The sequence below is a fragment of the Gossypium hirsutum genome, chromosome A06, assembly GCF_007990345.1.
Source record: "Gossypium hirsutum isolate 1008001.06 chromosome A06, Gossypium_hirsutum_v2.1, whole genome shotgun sequence".
Taxonomy (NCBI): domain Eukaryota; kingdom Viridiplantae; phylum Streptophyta; class Magnoliopsida; order Malvales; family Malvaceae; genus Gossypium; species Gossypium hirsutum.
In genome coordinates, this window is record NC_053429.1 from 73,753,182 (window position 1) to 73,775,718 (window position 22,537).

Sequence of the window (22,537 nt, forward strand, 5' to 3'; positions counted from 1 at the left end):
CATTCGAAATCGGATAGGACACTCGGATAATCACATAAATCGCAAACGCCAACGTCCTAGACGTGGTCTTACATGTAACCACATATCGATGCCACTGTCCCAGACAGGGTCTTACTCGTAAACACATATTGGAACCACATATCGATCCCATGGTCTTTCTCGCACACATATATTGGAATCCTATGTCATGACATATGTATCCTAACTATTCGTAAGGTTCATACGGGGCTTTCGGACGTCGTAACTCAGTCGAATCGAACTCAAAAGTGTAGTAGTCAAATTTAATCATTTTCGGCCATAGCATATTAAAATTCTACATTTCATAAGAGGATATAAATATAACATTTAATTACCAAATAAACACATCTAGTTCCTTATAAACTTACCTTGGACAACGAAAAAACTGGTACGGATCGATTAGTCGACAACTTTTGACTTTCCCCGATCCAAATCTGATTTCTTTAGTTCTTGATCTAAACATATTCAAATTAAGCTCATTCAAACATATTTTATTTCAATTTAGTCCAAAAACACATAAATAACTAAATTACCATTTTACCCCTAACATTTACAATTTTTTTCAATTTAATCCCTATTGCACAAAACACAAAATACACCAAATTTCTCTATACTTATGTTGGGCTGAATTTTATCCACTCTTAAACAAGTCCATATATTCAATTTATTTCACATTTTAGTCCCTCAAATCATTATTTTTGCAATTTAGTCCTAATTACTAAAAATCATCAAAAACTCCAATACAAATATGTTAATCTAAAACATATCTTTCATTTTTCATCAACAACAGCAAAAATCACAAGCTATCAACAATGGCACAGCTAAAAATATTCATCAAAATAAAAAATTCAAGCATAGGTTTGTAGTACTCGAAGCAACGATCTCAAAAACGTAAAAATCATCAAAAACTAAGTTAAACTCTTACCTTGATTGAGATTGAAAAGAAACCGAAACTAGGTTTTATTTTCTTTTTCTCTCTTGTTTTAGTTTCGACAATGGTAGAAATAAAATGGACATGGCTTTCTTTTATTATTATTATTTATGTTTTATGTAATAATATATTTTATTAACTTAACATTTAATTTACTTATTTATCCATGCTAAAGTTATAACAAAACAATATAATATATGTCCACTACCGTCCATTTAATAAGTCAATGGGCTATTTACAACTTAAGGGCTTCCTTTTCTGAAGCCAATAACAATTCAACCCTTTATACATTAAACTACAAATTTTTAATTTACGCGATTAAGTCCTTTTATTAAATCGGATACCTAAACGACAAAATTAAATCACAAAAATTTCACATATATAAATTCACACAAAGTAAGCATAGAAAATAATTTTAAAATATTTTTCCCACTCGGATTTGTGGTCTAGAAACCACTCTTCCGGTTAGGGTCTAAATCGAGCTGTTACAACTTTTCCCCCTTAGGAATTTTCGTCCCCGAAAATCTTACTGGTGAGTAGGTTCGGATAACGCTCTCTCATTGTACCCTCTGGCTCCCATGTTGCTTCCTCAACTCGATGCTTATGCCACAATAGTTTAAGTAACAGAACCTGCTTATTCCGCAACTCTTTAACCTCACGAGTCAAATGCAAATCGGTTATTCTTCGTAGGTCATATTAGGCTGAATTTCAATCTCAGACGGACTAATCACATGTGAAGGATCAGATCGATACCTCCAAAGCATCAACACGTGGTATACATTGTGTATCTTTTCTAACTCAGGTGGCAACAGCAATCTGTAAGCAACTGGCCCAATACATTCTATAATTTCATACGGCCCAATGAATCTCAGACTCAATTTGCCTTTACGACCAAATCTGAGTATTTTCTTTCATGGTGAGACTTTCAAGAAAACTTTGTCTCCAATCTGTGACTCTATATCTTTATGTTTCAAGTTCGCATAGGATTTCTGACAATCCGATGCTGCTTTCAAACTTTCACGGATCACTTTCACTTTCTATTCAGTTTCTCTGATCAAGTCAACCCCGTGTATCTTATTTTCATTGAGCTTAGTCTAGTACAACAGCGTATGACATTTACGACCATATAAGCTTCATAAGGTGCCGCTTTGGTACTCGATTGATAGTTGTTATTATACGCAAATTCAATCAGAGGTAGGTATCGTTCCCACGTACCTTCAAACTTGAGAATGCAACATCTCAACATATCCTCAAGTATCTGAACAATTCGCTCAGACTGGCCATCTGTTTGCGGATGGAAAGCAGTACTGAAATGTAATTTTGTACCTAATGCATCTTCCAGTTTCTTCCAAAACCGCGATGTAAACCTTGGATCTCTATCCGAAACAATGGGTATAGGCACACCATGTAATCTTACAATCTGAGAAACGTACAATTCAGCCAGCTTATCAAGTGAGTAATCTGTACGTATCGGAACAAAATGAGCCGATTTAGTCAATCTATCAACAACAACCCAGATTGCATCTTTCTTGCTTGGTGTCAACGGTAAACCAGATACAAAATCCATCGTGACTCTATCCCACTTCCACTCAGGTATCATGATAGGCTGGAGTAATCCTGAAGGCACCTGATGTTCCGCTTTCACTTGTTGACAGACTAAACATTTTGTAACACAGTCAGAAATGTCTCGCTTCATACTATGCCACCAGTAAAGCTGTTTTAGATCATTATACATCTTTGTACTACCTGGGTGGACAGATAACCGACTACTATGTGCTTTATTCAAAATCATCTGGATCAACTCTTTATACCTTGTAACACATATCCAATCCTTGAATCTCAAACAGTGATCAGCATCAAGCCTGAACTCTGAATCAACATCCGTCTCACACTGAGCTTGTTTTGCGATCAATTCATTATCAACCTTCTGGGTATCACATATTTGTTGAACAAATAACGGTCTAGCTTTCAATTCAGCTACAATCGAACCATCATCTAACATAGCCATATGTGTATTCATTGCTCGCAAGACAAATAGTGACTTTCGGCTTAAGGCATCAGCGACAACGTTAGCCTTTCCTGGGTGATTGTCAATCACAAGCTCATAGTCTTTTAGCAATTCTAATCATCTACGTTGTCTCAAATTCAGATCTTTCTGAGTCATCAAATATTTCAAGCTTTTATGATCAGAATAAATATGACATTTCTCACTGAACAGATAGTGACACCAAATTTTCAATGCAAGCACAATGGCTGCCAGTTCCAAGTCATGTGTGGGATAGTTCTTTTCATGTGGCTTTAACTGTCTCGAGGCATAAGCTATTACTTTGCCTTCCTGCATCAAAACACATCCTAAACCATTTAATGATGCATCACTATAAATAACAAATTCTTTACCCGATTCTGGCTGAACTAGCACTGGAGCTTCAGTCAAAAGGGCTTTCAACTGATCAAAACTTTTCTGACACTTCTCTAACCACTCGAACTTAACATCTTTCCGTAGTAGCTTTGTCATCGGAGTTGAAATCATAGAGAAACCTTTCATGAAGCGTCTATAATAACCACGAAGTCCCAAAAAGCTTTGAACTTCAGAAACATTCTTCGAAGGTTTCCAATCCAGTATAGCTGATATTTTGCTCGGATCAACCCGAATACCTGATGCTGATACCACGTGACCCAGAAAACTGACTTCACTTAACCAGAACTCACATTTACTGAATTTCGCATACAACCGCTTATCTAGCAATGTCTCCGACACAAGTATCAAATGTTCAGCATGTTCAGATTCATCACGGGAGTAGATCAAAATGTCATTTATAAACACAACCACAAACCGGTCCAAATACAGTCTGACGATCCGATTCATCAAATCCATGAAAATAGCAGGTGCATTAGTGCGTCCGAAAGGCATAACCAAAAACTCATAATGTTCGTACCTCGTTCTGAAAGCAGTCTTTGGCACATCTGAATCTTTAACTCGCAACCGATAGTAACTTGATCTCAAATCTATCTTCAAAAATACTGTGACCCTTTTCAGTTGATCAAACAGATCATCAATTCATGGCAACGGATATTTATTCTTTATAGTCACCTTATTTAGTTGTCTGTAATCAATGCACATTCTCATATTTCCATCTTTCTATTTCACAAGCAACACAGGTGCACCTCACGGAGAGAAACTCGGTCGCGCGAAACCTCTATCTGTCAATTCTTGCAACTAAGCTTTCAATTTTTTTAATTCAGTACGTGCCATTCTATACAGAGCTATGGATATCGGAGTCATCCCAAGAACTAACTCAATACCAAATTCTACTTCCCGAATAGGTGGCAAACGTGGTAATTCTTCTGGAAACACATCCGGATACTCACGTACAACAAGTACGGATTTAATGTTTCTTTCAGCCGTTTTACTGTCGAGCACGTAGGCAAAGTAAGCTTCACACCCTTTTCTCACATATTTCTAAGCTAGCATCGAAGAAATCACTGCTGGTAAACCATACAAATCGCTAGATTCGATCCGAATAACTTCATCATTTTGGCTCCGTAAATCAATGGTCTTTCTTTTACAGTTCATAACAGCATCATGTAAAGTCAGCCAATCCATACCCAGAATTATATCGAACTCATCAAATGGCAGAAACATTAAATTAGCTAGAAAGCACGGATCTCGAACCATCAAGGGACAATTCTTACACACTTTATCAACCATAACACACCGGCCCAAGGGATTTGACACTCTAATCACAAACTCAATAGACTCAACAGGTAGAGTCTTATTGAATACTAATGTCTCACATACATAAGAATGAGTAGAACCAGGATCAACCAATGCAATTACATTAGTATCATAAAGAGTAAATGTACCAGTAATAACATCGGGGATTAAAGCCTCCTCTTGTGCACGTATAGCATAGGCTCTGGCAGGTGCGCGAGCCTCAGATCTGTTTGTTGTATTTTTATTTCCTCTCTGACTGCCACTCGCATTACTCGTATTTCTCGGTTGTCTACCCCGAGCCGCAGTATTACCCGATCTCGAGTTCTGCACTGGATTTTTTTCAGCTAACCTTGGGGAATCTCGAATATAGTGCTCCGTTGACCCATATATAAAACAAGTCCGATCATGTAATCTACAACTGCCAGGATGTCGTTTACCACAATGCTCACACTCTGGTTGATTAGATCTGATACTACCCACATGGCTACCGAGGTAGCTCTCAAATTCGCAGGTGGTCTATTCTGACCTCGTCGAGAATAACCCGAAGTGGCTTTTGAACGACTGAAATCATCTCGGGACTTTTTTGATACCGACTGGAATAAATTATCGGGTGCTCTTTTGCGTGCATCTCTAGCTTCAAAGTCAGCTTTTCTTTTCTCTTTCCCAAGCTCTTCAGCTTTCCAGGCTCGCTCAACAAGTACCACAAACTCTTTTATCTCAAGTATGCCAACTAGCAGTTTGATATCTTCATTCAACCCATTTTCAAATCTTTTACACATTATGGCTTCAGTAGAAACACATTCTCGAGCATACCGGCTGAGTCTCACTAATTTTCACTCATACTCCGTCACTGTCATCTGACCCTGTTTCAACTCCAGAAATTCTTTACGCTTCTGACCTATAAATCTCTGACTGATATATTTCTTACGGAACTCAGTCTGAAAGAATTCCTAGGTTACTTGCTCTCTCGAAACTACTTTTACTAGGGTATTCCACCAGTGGTATGTTGTGTCTCGAAGCAAGGATATAGCACATTCCAAACATTCATCTGGAGTACAGGATAGCTCATCAAACACACGGATGGTATTATCAAGCTAAAACTCAGCTCGTTCAGTATCATCATCATCAGTGGCTTTAAGCTCTTCAGCTCTATGTTTTTTGATTTTATCGACAGGTGGTCTATTCAATCGCAACGGATCACTTACTTGAGGTACAGTAGGCATGGAAGATGGATTAATCAGGGGTGAAGGTTGTTGTGCAGCCGGGTTACTCCGGATATATTGAGTGAACCAGTCATTCATCATTTGATAGAAGGCTTGTTTAGCCTCATTTTCTTGATTACTCAAAGTCGGTCGAGAATCAGCCTATGCTGTCCCTTGCGCGGGAGTAGGCGTAACACTCTCGACATCATCAGGTACAGCTCTGTCGGGATCCATTTACTATATGAAAACATATTTCAAATGTCAGAAGTCATCACACTATCATAGTATATAAATATGGCATGTATAGCTAAACTCATACGCGCTACATTAGTCCTAGGTACGACTAAATCGTAGCTCTGATACTAATAAAATGTAACACCTCTAACCCGTATCCGTTGCCGGAATAGGGTCGTAAGATGTTACAGAATAAAACACAATTCCGATCAATTATAATAAACATTACATAATCACATGAATTAGTCTCGAAAATTTACCATTTTTTTAAAATCATAAACTAATACACTTATTATTGTATACATACGACATTAGTGATATGATAGCTTATACGAATCTCATATATATATACATATAACAACTCACATCTTACAACCAATTTTATAAATTTTAAATACAAATTTGCAAACTTGTAAATAACAAGTAAATATTTATATATAAAATCTCTTGCGTTTATCACCTTAAAAATCAATTATACCATAAGAAAATTTTCTTATCTTACTCTACATGTGTCCTAAGACACGTTTGCATGCGTGTTATATCAAATCACACTTAAGACATAATAATTAAAATCACATTTATGGATACTCAAACATATATATATTTATATGGATAATATAGTAGTATACATTACCATTTTCATGCATATTATGCTACTGCTACCACACTCTCATTTATAAATAAATGCATATGCAAGACTTTAATTAAATACAAACATATGTCATGTCTATTTGACGTATTACAACACATTCTCATTAAATCGCTCATAAACCATTTTCATATTATCATGATCATACCTTCCAAAGCACAAGTGGACAAAAATATATCGTAATAAACCTTGCCATATTTTTTGAACCCTATCAAAAGTTCAAAACATCGAATCATGAACATTACTAAGTCACAAACATATTCACTAGGTTCACAAATATATTTCACATAAAAAATTACATCGATGGATTAGTCGCGATTCTTTCAAGCCATTGCTCATTTCTTAAACATGCAAGATTTATCTCACGTAATAATCATAGATATATAACCTGGAACATTCAACCATAATCATCATAGACCATACCTAGCATGATTTAATTCAAACATTTTGATTATCCATTTTCGCATGGCTTTATACACAATCAAAATTTATCATTCAAACCACACTTCATCTTCTACATTCCATAATTCGAATTTAACTTAGAAAGGTACCCCAAAATAGTAGATAGTGTGATGAACTTCGCAGATGATCCCCGAGCCTACAACTTGATTTCTAATATCTATAAAACAAACAAAGATACACAAAATAAGCTAATATAGCTTAGTAAGTCATAAACAAATAGTAAACCCAACAAAGTATTTAATTCAATTAAGTTTATTATTATTTATAGTAACTAAATACCATTTAATCTCAAGTTATACTTATAAGTACATCCACATATATACATTCGCACTTAAACATCATATTGGCCGATTGATCAAATACACAAATTGTCTATTTTTCAATCAACTTACCAACCACTTTATTATACCCTGCCGAATGCACATATTTATTTATATACAAGTAATTGCATTTTATTTTTTTACTTGGCCGGATACTCACCTGACCATTTGGGTATATTAATATTCAACATCCCAAAAACCACTAATTATATTATAATCATGCTTGCATATACTTTTACACATAAGCTAAAAAAAATCACTATGTAGTATTGCGTATATATACATAAATAGTCAACAAGACCAATTATACCAAAACATACATTACATTTAATTATGAGTCATTTTCTCATACCAATTTTATATAACTATAAGCCAAATATACATATGCTAACATCACTTAAAGTCATTATCATCAATTATGTGTGAATAAAACAAATACCGAGTACCAACTTACCTTATCATTAATAGCCAAACAATTAACTCATACCTGGCCATTTTACTTGTATTACAAAATCATGCACAATTTACCTTTGCCCGATGAACCATTTGGAATCGGATAATGTAATATCCTGATTTTGGGCCTAGTTGGAATAGTGGTTTCATGACCATAAAATCCGAGATAGAAATAATTATTTTATGATTATTTTAAGGTCTATGATATGATTTCATGATTGTGTGAAAATTTCGTGAAGAAATTTTATGCATAAAGTGCTTAAATTGAAATTAGGGACTAAATCGAATAATTTGCAAAACTTGCATTCTAGAAGTTTCTAGTATGAAATTGTTTTGAAATATTAATTAGGAGGTATTAAAGAGCAATTTTACCAATTTATAAGTCTATGGACAAAAATTGGACATGGGTGGAATTTTTGGAAAGTTTAGTAGTAAGGGCATTTTGGTTATTTAGGGGTAAAATGAATTAAAATACAAAATTAAAAGCCAATTTTGCTCATCTTCAACCCCATGGCCGAATATAGCAACGAGAAACCATGGCTAGGGTTTTTCAATCTTCCAAGCTCGATTGTAAGTCCATTCTAGCCTCGTTTTTAATGATTTATACATTTTTGGAGTCTTGGTAACTTGATTTAGCTTATTCTAGCAATAATTTAACCTAGGTTTTATATTTGGAAAAATACCCATAGGTGAAATTTTTGTATTTTGGTGTTTTATGATAGAATATGAGATTTTAAATTATGTTAGACAACTTGTGCTACTCGGTTTTAAGTGAAAACGAGCAAAAGGGCTTAATCGGTAAAAATACCTAATAGTAATAAGTACATGTTAGAGTGAGAATTTGATGTTTCCATAGAAGGGAAAAATGATCAGCATGTCATAAAACATAAGAAAATAGGCTGAAGTTTAATTTACGAGCTTTGGGGCAAAAGTGTAAATATGCAAAAGTTTAGGGGCAAAACTGTAATTTTGGCAAAATATGATTTTGGGTCAATTTGAATAATGTGAGTCCTAATTAGACTATATTTTAAATGATAGAGGAAGGAAAACTAAAATTCGGGCTAAAATGGAAAAATACCAAGTTGTGGACGAAATGGTAAAAGTAGCCATTTTCGCATACGAGGTAAGTTCATATGTAAATGTTGGTAACATAGTTATTATTTTAAATGTTTTTATATTATTTAAATGATATGATAATTATTATGAAATATTATACTCGTGATAATTGTTTGATAATATGTCAAATTGTGTGATATACTTGGAAAATGTGAAATACTACCAAGTATCGGTATCGGCATTCCGTAGAAGATGGTTGAGACACATGATTGGGAAAAAGGTCCCGTTGAACCTTAGGAATGGATTAGGATACAAGTGACATGTCACTAGGATATTTGGGCATTCGAACTCGTTGGTTTGAGTCCGAGTTCCCTTATGGATGCGAATGTCCGAACTCGTTGAGTTGAGTTCGAGTTCACTTATGGATGCGAATGTCCAAACTCGTTGAGTTGAGTCTGAGTTCGAGAGATGTAACTAGGCATTCGAGCTCGTTGAGTTGAGTCCGAGTTCGCTTATGGGCGGGTTACATGGTAGCTTGGCTACATATGTGGCACTTATATGCAAACTTTCCATGTATCCGAATTATATTCCGATGTGTTCAACGGGTAAAGTTTTACTCAAATGGAGGAATACTAGAGATGAAAGGGACGTATTGGTGAGTGTTGTGAAATGGATACTTTGAACAGGTATGTATTTAACCCTCGGGTTGAAAAATCGATATAACAATAATATGGTAAGATGATAAATGAAAATATGATATGAATGTCTTGGTGATGATTATGCAAATGACGTTTTATGTTTCCTTATATGGTTATGTTACTTGCTATTTGCATGTGAACTTACTAAGCATTTATGCTTACTCCATCCTTTTCATTCCTTGTAGTTTTGACAAGCCTGCTCGGAAATCGGGAACGGTCGGAGGTTCGCTCACACTATCTGTATACCATCTTGGCATAATGGCTTGTATATTTTGAGTATGGCATGTATAGCATTATAACCATTTTGTATATATGGTCTTATGATATGGTTATTGAGTGTTATGGAAATGCTTGGTAATGATTAGCCATTTGAATGGCTAATCATGATCATATTTGGTGTTATGTATGTCAAATTGCTAGCTAATCCATGGAAACCATGAAATAGGTAAAATTTACCATAAAATAGATTCTAATAGCAGCAGTGATGTAAATTTGAAAAATCACTAAAAATAGTAGAAATGGAATTAAATGATGAGTATGTTATAAAATTGAAGCTTAATGACTCTATTTTCATATGGATTGAACAAAACATGTATATGAATTATATTTTATGAGATATTTGAATTTTTGTGAAACAGGGCCAGAGTGATTTCTGGATCCCATGTTCTGACTTTAAAAATTTATCATAAATTGTAAAAATATAATTATAAGTCATTCTTTAGATGTACAGATTCCTTATTGAGTCTAGTTTTAAGAGAAACAAACTTCATAGTCATTGAAATTCTGTACAGTGAGATTTCTGATTCGTAATACACAGAGGTCAGAGCAGTTGAACCCTAAAACAGGGGCGACTTTAACTAATAAACTATACTAATTGGCTTGACCAAAACTTCTATAAAAAAATTAGTAAATAGATAAATGAGTCTATTTTCAGGGAAAATTTACGGAATTGGATTTAGAGTTTCGTAACTCGAGATATGAATTTTTAAGCGACTGACGCAGATTGCTAGTTTAACTGGAAATTTTAAAAATAAATTGTTTGAGCTGTTTAAGTAATGAATTAAGTCTGTTAACACCTCGTGTTCGACTCCGGCGATGGTCTCGGGTACGGGGGATTACAGATAAGAAACTCGGATAATCACATAAATCGTACAATGCCAACGTTGTCATAACTCGAATTAGGGCCTAATCGGAATAGTGGTTTTGGGACCACAAAATCTGAGATAGAAATAATTATTTTATGTTTATTTTGAGGTCTATGATATGATTGCATGATTGTGTGAAAATTTCGTGAACAAATTTTATATATAAAGTGCTTAATTTGAAGTTAGGGACTAAATTGAATAAGTTGCAAAACTTGCATTCTAGAAGTTTCTAGTATGAAATTGCTTTGAAATATTAATTAGGAGGTCTTAAATAGAATTTGACCAATTTCTAAGTTTATGGACAAAAATTGGACATGGATGGAATTTTTGAAAGTTTAGTAAGGAAGGGCATTTTGGTCATTTGGATATTAAATGAAATAAAATGGGAAAAATAACACAAAAATGATCATCTTCTCCATAAGTTGTTGCTGAATTTTGCTCTCCACAATAGCTAGGGTTTCAACACTTTTAAGCCTTGATTATCAAGAGAAAAGAGATTCGAGTAGAGCTCGGGGGAAAAATAAAGTATACGAGGAATAGGCTCGACTATTTTCATTTTGTATCGAGGTAAGTTCATATGTAAATATTGTAATATAACCTTTATTTTAAATCATTTAATGTTATTTATACGATATTATGATTGTTATCATGCAATTCTATGCTTTGCGGTCATTGTTGGACAACATGCAAAAATTTTATGAATTATGTGAAAAATGTGAAAGACTACCGAAGTATCGTTTTGGTATTCCAAGGAGAATGGTAAAGGAGTACGAATGAGGAAAGTCCCGTTGAACCATAGGAATAGATTAGGATATTTGGGCATCCGAACTCGTTGAGTTAAGTCTGAGTTCACTTATGGATGCGAATGTCCGAGCTCGTTGAGTTGAGTTCGAGTTCGTGAGATGTAACTAGGCATCCGAGCTTGTTGAGTTGAGTCCGAGTTCACTTATGGATGCGAACGCCCGAGCTTGTTTAGTTGAGTCTGAGTTTGCTTATGGGCGGCTTACATGGTAGCTTGGCTACATATGTGGCACTTATGTGTAAACTTTCCATGTATTCGAGTTATATTCTGATGTGTTCAACGGGTAAATGTTGTGGAATACTCAAGATGCAAGAGACGTATTGGTAAATGTTGTGGAATGGACACTTTGGATAGGTATGTACTTAACCCTCGGGTTGAGACTTGATACGACAACAATAATATGGTAAGATGATGAATGATGAATAGAAATGTGATACATGTTTTGGTGATATTATACTAGTGTTGGTTGGTATAATTGCTTTGTTAAGTTATTTATTATTTGCATGTGGACTTACTAAGCATCTATGCTTACTCCCTCCTTTTCATTCTTTGTAGTTCTGACAAGTCAATTTGGAGATCGGGATGGTTGGGGGCACGCTCACACTATCACTGGACAATCGCGGTATAATGACTTGAAATTTCTGGAAATATGGCATGTATAGCATTCCAATCATTTTGTGTGTATAATCTTACAATATGGCCCATGGATGGAATGAAAATGTTTGATAATGATTAGCTATTGGAATGACTAATCAATTTTATATATGATAACATGTATGCTTTATGTCTTAACTAAACCATGAAAATCCTTGGAAAGGTAAAATTGGCCACAAAACAGAATCAGACAGCAGCAGTGACGTGATTTTGAAAAATCACTAAAAATAGTAGAAATGGAATTAAGTGATGAATAAGTTATGGAATCGAATCTTGATGAGTCTATTTTCATAAGGAAGAAATGAAACAGGTAAATGAGTTATATTTTATGTGATATTTAAGTTTTTGTGAAACAGGGTCAGAGTGATCTCTGAATCCCCTATTCTGACTTTAAAAATTCACCATAAATTTTACAAAAACAATTAGGAGTTTTACCTTACATGTATGAAATCCTTATTTAGTTTTATAATAAACAAACAGAATAGTCATTGAAACTCTATACAGGGAGATATCTGATTCGTAATACACATAGGTCAGAGTAGCCGAACCTTGAAACAGGGGAAAATTGAACTAATAAACTGTACTAATTTTCCTGACCAAAAAATTATAGAAAAAATTAGTAAGTAGATATATGAGTATAGTTTTAGGGAAAATTTACGGAATTGGATTTCGAGTTTCGTAACTCTAGATATGGATTTTTTAGCGACTATGGCACAGTTAGCCAGCTTGTCTGGAAATTCTAAAATAAATTGTTTAAGCTGTTTAATTAATGAATCAAGTCCGTTAACACCTCGTGCTCGACTCTAGCGACGGTCTCGGGTACGGGGGTGTGACGAACGTCCCAGACGTGGTCTTACATGTAACCACATATCGATGCCACTGTCCCAGATAGGGTCTTACTCGTAAACACATATTGGAACCACATATCGATGCCATGGTCTTACTTGCACACATATATCGGAATCCTATGTCATGAAATATGTATCCTAACTATTCCTAAGGTTCATACGGGGCTTTCGGACGTCCTAACTCAGTCGAATCAAACTCGGAAATGTAGTAGTCAAATTTAATCATTTTCGGCCATAGCATATTAAAATTCTACATTTCATAACAGCATATAGATATAACATTTAATTACCAAATAAATACGTCTATTTGCTTATAAACTTACCTCGGACAACGAAAAATCGGTACGGATCGACTAGTCGACAACTTTTGACTTTTCCCAATCCAAATCCGATTTCTTTAGTTCTTGATCTAAAAATATTCAAATTAAGCTCATTCAAACATATTTTATTTCAATTTAGTCCAAAAACACATAAATAACTAAATTACCATTTTACCCCTAACATTTACAATTTTTTTCAATTTAATCCCTATTGCGCAAAACACAAAATACACCAAATTTCTCTATACTTATGTTGGGCCAAATTTTACCCACTCTCAAACAAGTCCATATATTCAATTTATTTCACATTTTAGTCCCTTAAATTATTATTTTTGCAATTTAGTCCTAATTACTCAAAATCATCAAAAACTCCAATACAAAATATGTTAATCTAAAACATATCTTTCATTTTTCATCAACAAACAACAAAAATCACAAGCTATCAACAATGGCACAACTAAAAATATTCATTAAAATCAAAAATTCAAGCATGGGTTTTGTAGTACTAGAAGCAACGATCTCAAAAACGTAAAAATCATAAAAAACCAAGTTAAACTCTTACCTTGATTGAGATTGAAAAGCAACCAAACCTAGGTTTTATTTTCCTTTCCTTTCTTTTTTTAGTTTCGAAAATGATAGAAATAAAATGGACAGGGCTTTCTTTTATTATTATTATTTATGTTTTATGTAATAATATATTTTATTAACTTAACATTTAATTTACTTATTTATCCATGCTAAAGTTATAACAAAACAATATAATATATGTCCACTACTGTCCATTTAATAAGTCAATGGGCTATTTACCACTTAAGGGCTTCCTTTTCTAAAGCCAATAACAATTCAACCCTTTATACATTAAACTACAAATTTTTAATTTACGCGATTAAGTCCTTTTATTAAATCGGATACCTAAACGACAAAATTAAATCACGAAAATTTCACAAATATAAATTCACGCAAAATAAACACAAAATAATTTTAAAATATTTTTTTGACTCAGATTCGTGATCCCGAAACCACCGTTTCGATTAGGGTCTAAATCGGGCTGTTACATAGTTTCTTAAACATTTTGTAGGGCATAAAATTAACACTCGCTCCTAAATCAGCTAAAGCATTATGAACATTTAAACTACCAATTAAACAAGTAATAATAAAACTCTCTGGATCTTTCAATTTGTTGGGTAGTTTATTTTGCAAGATAGCTGAGTAAATTGCATTTATTTCCACATGCGACGAATCATCCAACTTCTGTTTGTTTACCAACTTAAGGGCTTCCTTTTCTAAAGCCAATAACAATTCAACCCTTTATACATTAAACTACAAATTTTTAATTTAAGCGATTAAGTCCTTTTATTAAATCGGATACCTAAACGACAAAATTAAATCAGGAAAATTTCACAAATATAAATTCACACAAAATAAACACAGAAAATAATTTTAAAATATTTTGTCGGCATTTCGGCTTTTCGACTTTTGCCGATCCAGACTAAGAAAGAGGGTGTTAGTTACACAGCTGTCTGCGACGATATGCTGACGAGATCCACACATGAACTGCCTACAATTGGAGTACTAACACATTAATCTAACTATTCAAATACGAACTACATATTAACCGCTTACAATATTCGGCCAACCACACCTACAGATCATAGTAAGCTTATAAGAAATCAATAAGCAACTCATTAACAAATTTTTGTCAATGTTTACCACATAATCATAATCTCACTGCAAGCTGTCTTCCTGAACAACAATCACTAAATCATTTATAACTGGAGCTACGAAATTCCAAATCAAGTGCCGTTAATTTTAGCTAAAAATAGACTCATATCTTTTATCCATAAAATTTTCAGATTTTTTGGTTTAGCCAATCAATACCAGATTTTTCTTAAAGTTTCCCATGTTTCACTGTTTGACTAATCTGACCACTCTTCATTACGAATTAAATTTCTCATTGTACAGAATTCAAAATATGTTCTTGTTTATTTCATTTAAACATAGACTCATTAAGATTTAATTCAATAATTTATTCAGCTTCTAACTCATCTCCCACAATTTATGGTGATTTTCCAAATTCACGTTACTGCTGCTGTCCCAAGCAGATTTATTACCAAATCACTCTTTCACACATAACTTGCATGCATGTTTTTTTTAAACGTGTATATCACCAATCAATCATCACATATCTATGATTTTACTTAAGTATAATCTCCATTTCATCATTTTAAAGCACAACATATTAGCCGATTTTTCCCCTTAGCATCTAAGCACATGCATGCTCATTTGTTTGGCGCAACTTCACATATCTTCCATTTTTCATCAAAAGAACATGAAACAACAACCATTTCCTTCATTTTAATTCATGACCAAATGCTCATAACACAACCAAAAACCAAAATATGCTTCAAGAGTTAAGGTAGAATCAAGAAGAACTCATGAACATCAAGATAGAAGCAAACTACCATGAATTTACCTTCAATTTTCTTCCCCAAGTGACCGAACATTCCAGAGCTTTCTCCTCTCCATTCTCTTCTCTAACTTTAGGCTATGATGATCAAAAATGGACAAAACTTTGTTCTTTTCACCCCTTTTTTTTAATAAAATTTCATATTTCATCCATTTAATTCTTTAATACAAAAGACATGAAATTCCCATCATGGAACATTTACTTAACCCATTATCATGAAACATTTACCTAATCCATTATCATAAAACATTTACCTAACCCATTATCATGGAACATTTACCTAACCCATTATCAATTTGTATCAATTTGTACCATAAATTATGGATATCAAGTGCACATTTTGTCTACAACAACATGATGGCTGACCACTTCATGTAAAATGGGAGGTTTGTCATGCAAATCCTCCTATTTTGCACTCCTATTTATTTGGCCACTTCAATTTAGCCTATAGCATTTTCAAACATTTTTACATAGGTCCTATTTCATAATTTCACCCCCTTTTTTTTATGGAACAAAAATTAACTAAAATTGCCGGGTTCTATCTTAAGCTTGGGCCTTCTAGAGGCCCACTAACATAGTTAAACCTATGCCAACATTCACAGAATTCCCGAAAACTGGGCGTTACACATTTAAACTACCAATTAAACAAGGAGTAGTAAAATTCTCTGGATCTTTCAATTTGTTGGGTAGTTTATTTTGCAAGATAGCTGAGTAAATTGCATTTAGCTCCACATGCGACGAATCATCCAACTTCTGTTTGTTTACCAAAAGATCCGTTAAAATTTTTTCTAAATTGGGCATCTACAAAAAAGCTTCAATAAATGGTAAGTTGATATGTAACATTTTAAGGAGGTTAAGAAATTTACCATATTGTTTTTTTGTGTGGTCTTTCTTTGTCGCAATGGGATATGGAACTCGAGGTTTATACTTCTTACTTATGATTTTGGCTGAATATATGGCTCATCTCAACCTTACCTTAACTTACCACACTTTCTTACATTAATTCTGGTTCAGGTTCAACTAATCCTCCTTCATCTCGAACTGTAATTGCATGAAGCTGCTCTCTTAGGTTAGTTTCAATGTTGCTAGGCAAGCTACCTTGTGCTTTTTCTAAAATCATCTTAGCAAGCTGACCTATTTGATTCTCGAGACCTTGAATCAACACTTTTTGATTATTTAGTGTTGTTTCAGTGTTTTGGAAATGGGTTTCTGACACCGAAATAAATTTTGTCAACATCTCCTCAAGGTTTGGCTTTGTCTCTTGTGGGTAAGGTTGTTGTTCGAAGCCTGAAGGGAGTTATGGTATTTGATTTGCTTGACAACCCCAAGAGAAATTGGGATGGTTTCTCCAACCTGCATTATGCGTGTTACTATAAGGGTTATTCTAAGGTCTAGAATTATTACCCATATAGTTGACTTGTTCGTTCTCTATGCTAGGGTTGAAGGATAAGCATTTTGGATTGTTCATCTCTCCTCCATTTGTATCGTACTGCATCACCGAATGTACTTGTGTAGAACCATATAAACCATCAATCTTTTTACTCAAAAGTTCTACCTGATTCGACAACATGGTGACTGCATCAACGTTAAAAACACCGGCTGCTTTCATCGGCTTTGTTCTCATGACTTGCCACTGATAATTATTCAGTGATATCTCCTCTATAAACTCATAAGCCAATTTAGGTGTTTTGTTATTTAGAGTCCCACCGGCGACTGCATTGATCAATTGCCTTGTTGAGGGGTTCAAATCGTTGTAGAAAGTTTGAACCTATAGCCATAGAGGTAACCCATGGTGAGGGCACCTTCTCAATAAATCCTTATACCTCTCCCATGCATCATAAAGGGTTTCTAAATCCATTTCCATAAAGAAAGAGATATCATTCCTTAGCTTGGCTGTTTTAGGCAATGGAAAGTACTTTAATAAAAATTTCTCGGTCATTTATTCCCATATAGTGATAGAACCTCGTGGTAAAGAGTTCAACCACTGTTTAGTCGTATTCCCCAATGAGAAGGGAAAAAACTGAAGGTGAATGGCATTGTCACAAATGCCATTTATCTTAAAAGTGTCACAGAATTCTAGGAAATTAGCCAAATGAGTATATGGGTCTTCGTCCTGCAATCCATCAAATTGAACAAACTATTGAATCGTTTAAATAGTGTTAGGTTTCAGTTCAAAATTATTTGCAGCAATTGCAAGTCTAACAATACTCGATTCACCCCAGTTAAATTGGGCTTGGCATAATCATACATAGTACGAGGAGCAAGATTTGTTGCAACTATAGGAGGTAGCTAATTATTTTGGGTATCAGCCATCTCCTCGGTAATAATAATGTCCTCTTGCTCTTCCACTGTACTTTGTCGACTCTGCCTCACTTCTCTACGATTTCTATGAGCTGTGCTTTGAATTTTACCGTCAAATACTGGGATGGCAAGGTGGTCTGCCCGTTAAGACAGGATTACTCAGCTCCAAAGCTGGTTCAATTTCTTTTCCAACTCTTTTTTTGGACAATCTCAGAGAAAATGGTCAAGTGAACCACATCCGAAACAAGCTCCACTCCTAGACCGTCATTCCCCATGATTAAATTTGTTACAATGTTTACATTTTGGGTTGGGATTCTCGACATTACCCACACTGGTCACAGATGGAGATGAAAACCTCAGGTTAGAACGTTGAGAGCTCCACTCTCTTCCAGAATATCCTGTAGGGGTGGTCACACGATCATAATACCTCTTGAATTTCTTAGAAACAGATGATTGTGACTTACTCATAGTCTTTTTTCTAGAAACCTAACCCTCTCTTTCAGCTTGTTTCTTTTCTTTACTCAGTTCCTCAGCTTTGTGTGCTTGGTCGGCTAGAGTCGCAAATTGATAAACCGTAATTTATACATATTTTTACCCCATGCTTAACACATTTTATGGATGATTTTTCCTTAGAATTGGTGAATTCGATTCTTCTAATGCTTTAATTTCATGTTTTATACTTAGGTAAGCATAGGAGAGTGAAAGGAACGAGAAACGGGCCAAAAACAGAGAAAATGGGCCAACGTACGAAATCAACATAGCCTGGACTTCCTCACATGGGCAGACCACACTGACGTGTCAATTTGGCAGAATCGAAGCACGACTCACATGGGTAGAACACACGCCCGTGCAATTCTAACTGGTTCAAGCATGGCCTGAAGTAATCACACATGGGCATGTCCCTGCTGAGCCCAAGTTGAGTCCAATTTGAAAAAGGCTAATTTGAGGGCTTTTAGGCATTCTAAAGCCTATAAATACACCCTAAAGGAAGAGGAAAAGGGGACACGGAGAAAAAGAGGCAGGGAACTACTCAAGGGAAGCCGATTGATCCATCTCAGAAGTCGGATTCACCATCAAAACTGAAGATGTCCCCTCAATTTCCCTTCAGGAGTTTTGCGTTTTCTTTATGTTTTGTATTTATTATTCTTCTGAGATGTTTTCCTTTTTAGTTATGAACTAAATCCCCTAAATACCTAAGGGGAATGAAACCTAAAATGAATCTTGTTATTATTTTCGGAATTGTATGATAAATATTTAACTTGTTCTTAATTATGTGTTCTCAATTCTTGTTTTGATATCCCAGAATACTGATCTAAGATAAGCTATTATTCAAAGGAGGAATAGACCCTGCCTAAGAGTACATTTGTCATAATTAAGTGGAGTTGATTGCATGCCTAGAGATAGGGTGACAAGATTTTGCCGGATTAGGGTGAAACCTAATACGGGGATCTATAGATCGAGTTAATGCAACCCTAGGGTGTTAATTAGAGAAAAGTCTCAATTATTCAATCTAGGGATTAGACATTATTAGTCTTGAATAGGGATAATAACATAAATTAGAGATCTCTACAGAACAAGTTAAATGAATAAATCGTCCGATTCGAAGTCAGAATAACAAGTGAAGTCTAGTTGGATTCTTTCTTAGGTATTGTCTTAATTCAATCATTTTTCGAAAATTAATTCCCCAATTCTATTTTCTGTGAATTCTTAGTTTAGATAATTAGTTAGTTAAAACAAAACCCCCTTATTCTTAGGCTAGATAATGAAAAGACAGTCATTACTAGTACTTTTAGTTCCTTTGGGTTCGACAATCCGGTCTTGCTAAAACTATACTACTGTTCGATAGGTACACTTGCCTACATCGTGATAATAGTTAGTTTTAAGAACGATTCTTTATAAATATTTAAAACTGTCATCACGAAAATCGCGATCAAGTTTTTAGCGCCATTGTCGGGGAACTAAGATATTAGGAACACTCAATTTTTATTACTTTAGCCATTTACTTTTCTTGCAAGTTAATTTAATTTAATTATTATTATTATTTATTAATTTACTTTTTCTTTCTCTTGGCAGGTTTTTATAGTTTATGACTAGAAGAAACCCGTCAGGGCCACTACGTTTTGACGAAGAAATCGATCGCACAGTTCGCAGAAATCAAGAGAAATAAGGCAAAGCTTAAGATACATAGAGAATGAGTAAGAGGACGATACTTCAACCCCAACCGTGGAGATGGCTGAAAACCAAGAAAATCCGCTACCTCCTGCGATTGCTGTTAATCAGAATCTTGCTCCGCATACTATGTATGATTATGTTAAACCTACTTTAACAGGAACTGAGTCAAGTATAGTTAGACCTGCTATTGCTGCAAATAATTTTGAACTAAAACCTAACACAATTCAAATGATATAGCAATTTGTTCAGTTCGATGATTTGCAGGATGAGGATCCAAACACTCATTTGGCAAATTTCCTGGAATTTTGCGATACATTTAAAATTAATGGCGTTTCTGACGATGCCATTCATCTTCGGTTATTCCCTTTTTCATTGAGGAACAAAGCTAAACAGTGGTTGGACTCATTACCACGAGGGTCAATTACTACTTGGGAACAAATGACCGCAAATTTTTTTATTAAAATATTTTCCACTGACTAAAATAGCCAAATTACGTAATGATATCTCTTTGTTTGTGCAGATGGACTTAGAAACTTTTTACGATGCATGGGAGAGATACAAGGACCTTTTGAGAAGCTGCCCTCACCATGGGTTACCGTTTTGGCTACAGGTTCAAACGTTGCATAATGGTTTGAATCCTTCGACTCGGCAAATGATTGATGCAGCAGCCGGGGAAACCATCAACAACAAAACACGTGAAGAGGCTTACGAATTTATTGAAGATATGTCACTGAATTACTATCAGTGGCAAGCCATGAGGACTAAGCCAACTAAAACAGCAGGCATTTATAACGTCGATTTGGTTACTATGCTGTCAAACCAGGTAGAACTTCTAAATAAAAAGATTGATGGTTTACTTGGTTCTACTCAGGTACATCCAGTAATGAGGTGCGAGACGAATGGAGGAGGAGCATGCACAGAGTATCAGCCCTTCAACCCTAGCATCGAGGAGGAACAAGTCCAATATATGGGTAACAATAACTCTAGATCCCAACATAACCCATATAGTAACATTTATAATGTAGGTTGGAGGAACCATCCCAATTTCTCGTGGGGCGGTCAAGGAAATCAAAGACCACAAGATCTTCCGGGTTTTCAACAACCACCCTATCAACAGGGAAAGAAACCGAACCTTGAAGAGATGCTGTCTAAATTTATCTCGATGTCAAAAACCTGTTTCTAGAACACCGAGACAGCATTTAAAAATCAACAAACCTCGATCCAAGGGCTCGAAACTCAGATAGGCCAGCTTTCCAAACTAATCTCCGAACGACCACAAGGCAGCTTGCCAAGTAATACTGAACCCAACCCCAGGGAACAGCTCAACACAATTAATGTTCAAGATGAAGAAGGATTCATTGAGTCTGAGCCAAAACCGAAGCAAGAAACTGTGGTGAGCAGAGATCAAGGTGAGGTAGGTCATAATAAAAACAAATCAGTGAATGTCAAATATAAACCTCATGTGCCATACCCCAACGCGACAAGGAAAGACCGCTCAGATGAACAAAATGGGAAATTCCTTAAACTCTTAAAAAAATTACATATTAACTTACCGTTTATTGAAGCTCTATTGCAAATTCCAAACGTAATGAATTTTTTAAAGGAGCTTTTAGAAAATAAGAGGAAGTTGGACAAGGCGTCGCATGTAGAGCTAAATGCAGTTTGCTCAGCTATTCTATAGAATAAACTACCCAACAAACTAAAAGATCCATGGAGTTTTACGATTCCTTGCTTAATTGGTAGTTTAGATGTTAATAATGCATTAGCTGATTTAGGGACTAGTATTAACGTCATACCCTACAAAATGTTCAAACAATTAGGTCTTGGGAAACCCAAACAGACTAGGATGAGCATTCAATTAGCAGATGAAACTATAAGATTTCCTAGGGGTATTATTGAAGATGTGCTAGTTAAAATCGATAAATTTATATTTCTCGCTGAGTTCATTGTTCTAGACATAGAGGAGGATAGCAACACTCCTTTGATTTTAGGATGGCCCTTTTTAGCAACTGCTAAAATAATTATTGATGTCGGCATAGGTGTAACACCCCGTACCCGAGACCGTTGCCGGAGTCGAACACAAGGTGTTA

The 22,537-nt window shown here is 35.0% G+C and overlaps 2 non-coding genes across 2 annotated transcripts; one reads left to right on the forward strand and one right to left on the reverse strand.

Moving 5' to 3' along the window:
* Positions 1-17,758: 17,758 nt before the first annotated feature.
* LOC121231477 (small nucleolar RNA R71) lies at positions 17,759-17,865 on the forward strand. The gene has a single exon (XR_005929536.1). It is a non-coding gene; the product is annotated as a small nucleolar RNA R71 (small nucleolar RNA).
* Positions 17,866-20,934: 3,069 nt separating this feature from the next.
* LOC121231593 (small nucleolar RNA R71) lies at positions 20,935-21,041 on the reverse strand. The gene has a single exon (XR_005929650.1). It is a non-coding gene; the product is annotated as a small nucleolar RNA R71 (small nucleolar RNA).
* Between the last annotated feature and the right edge of the window lie 1,496 nt (positions 21,042-22,537).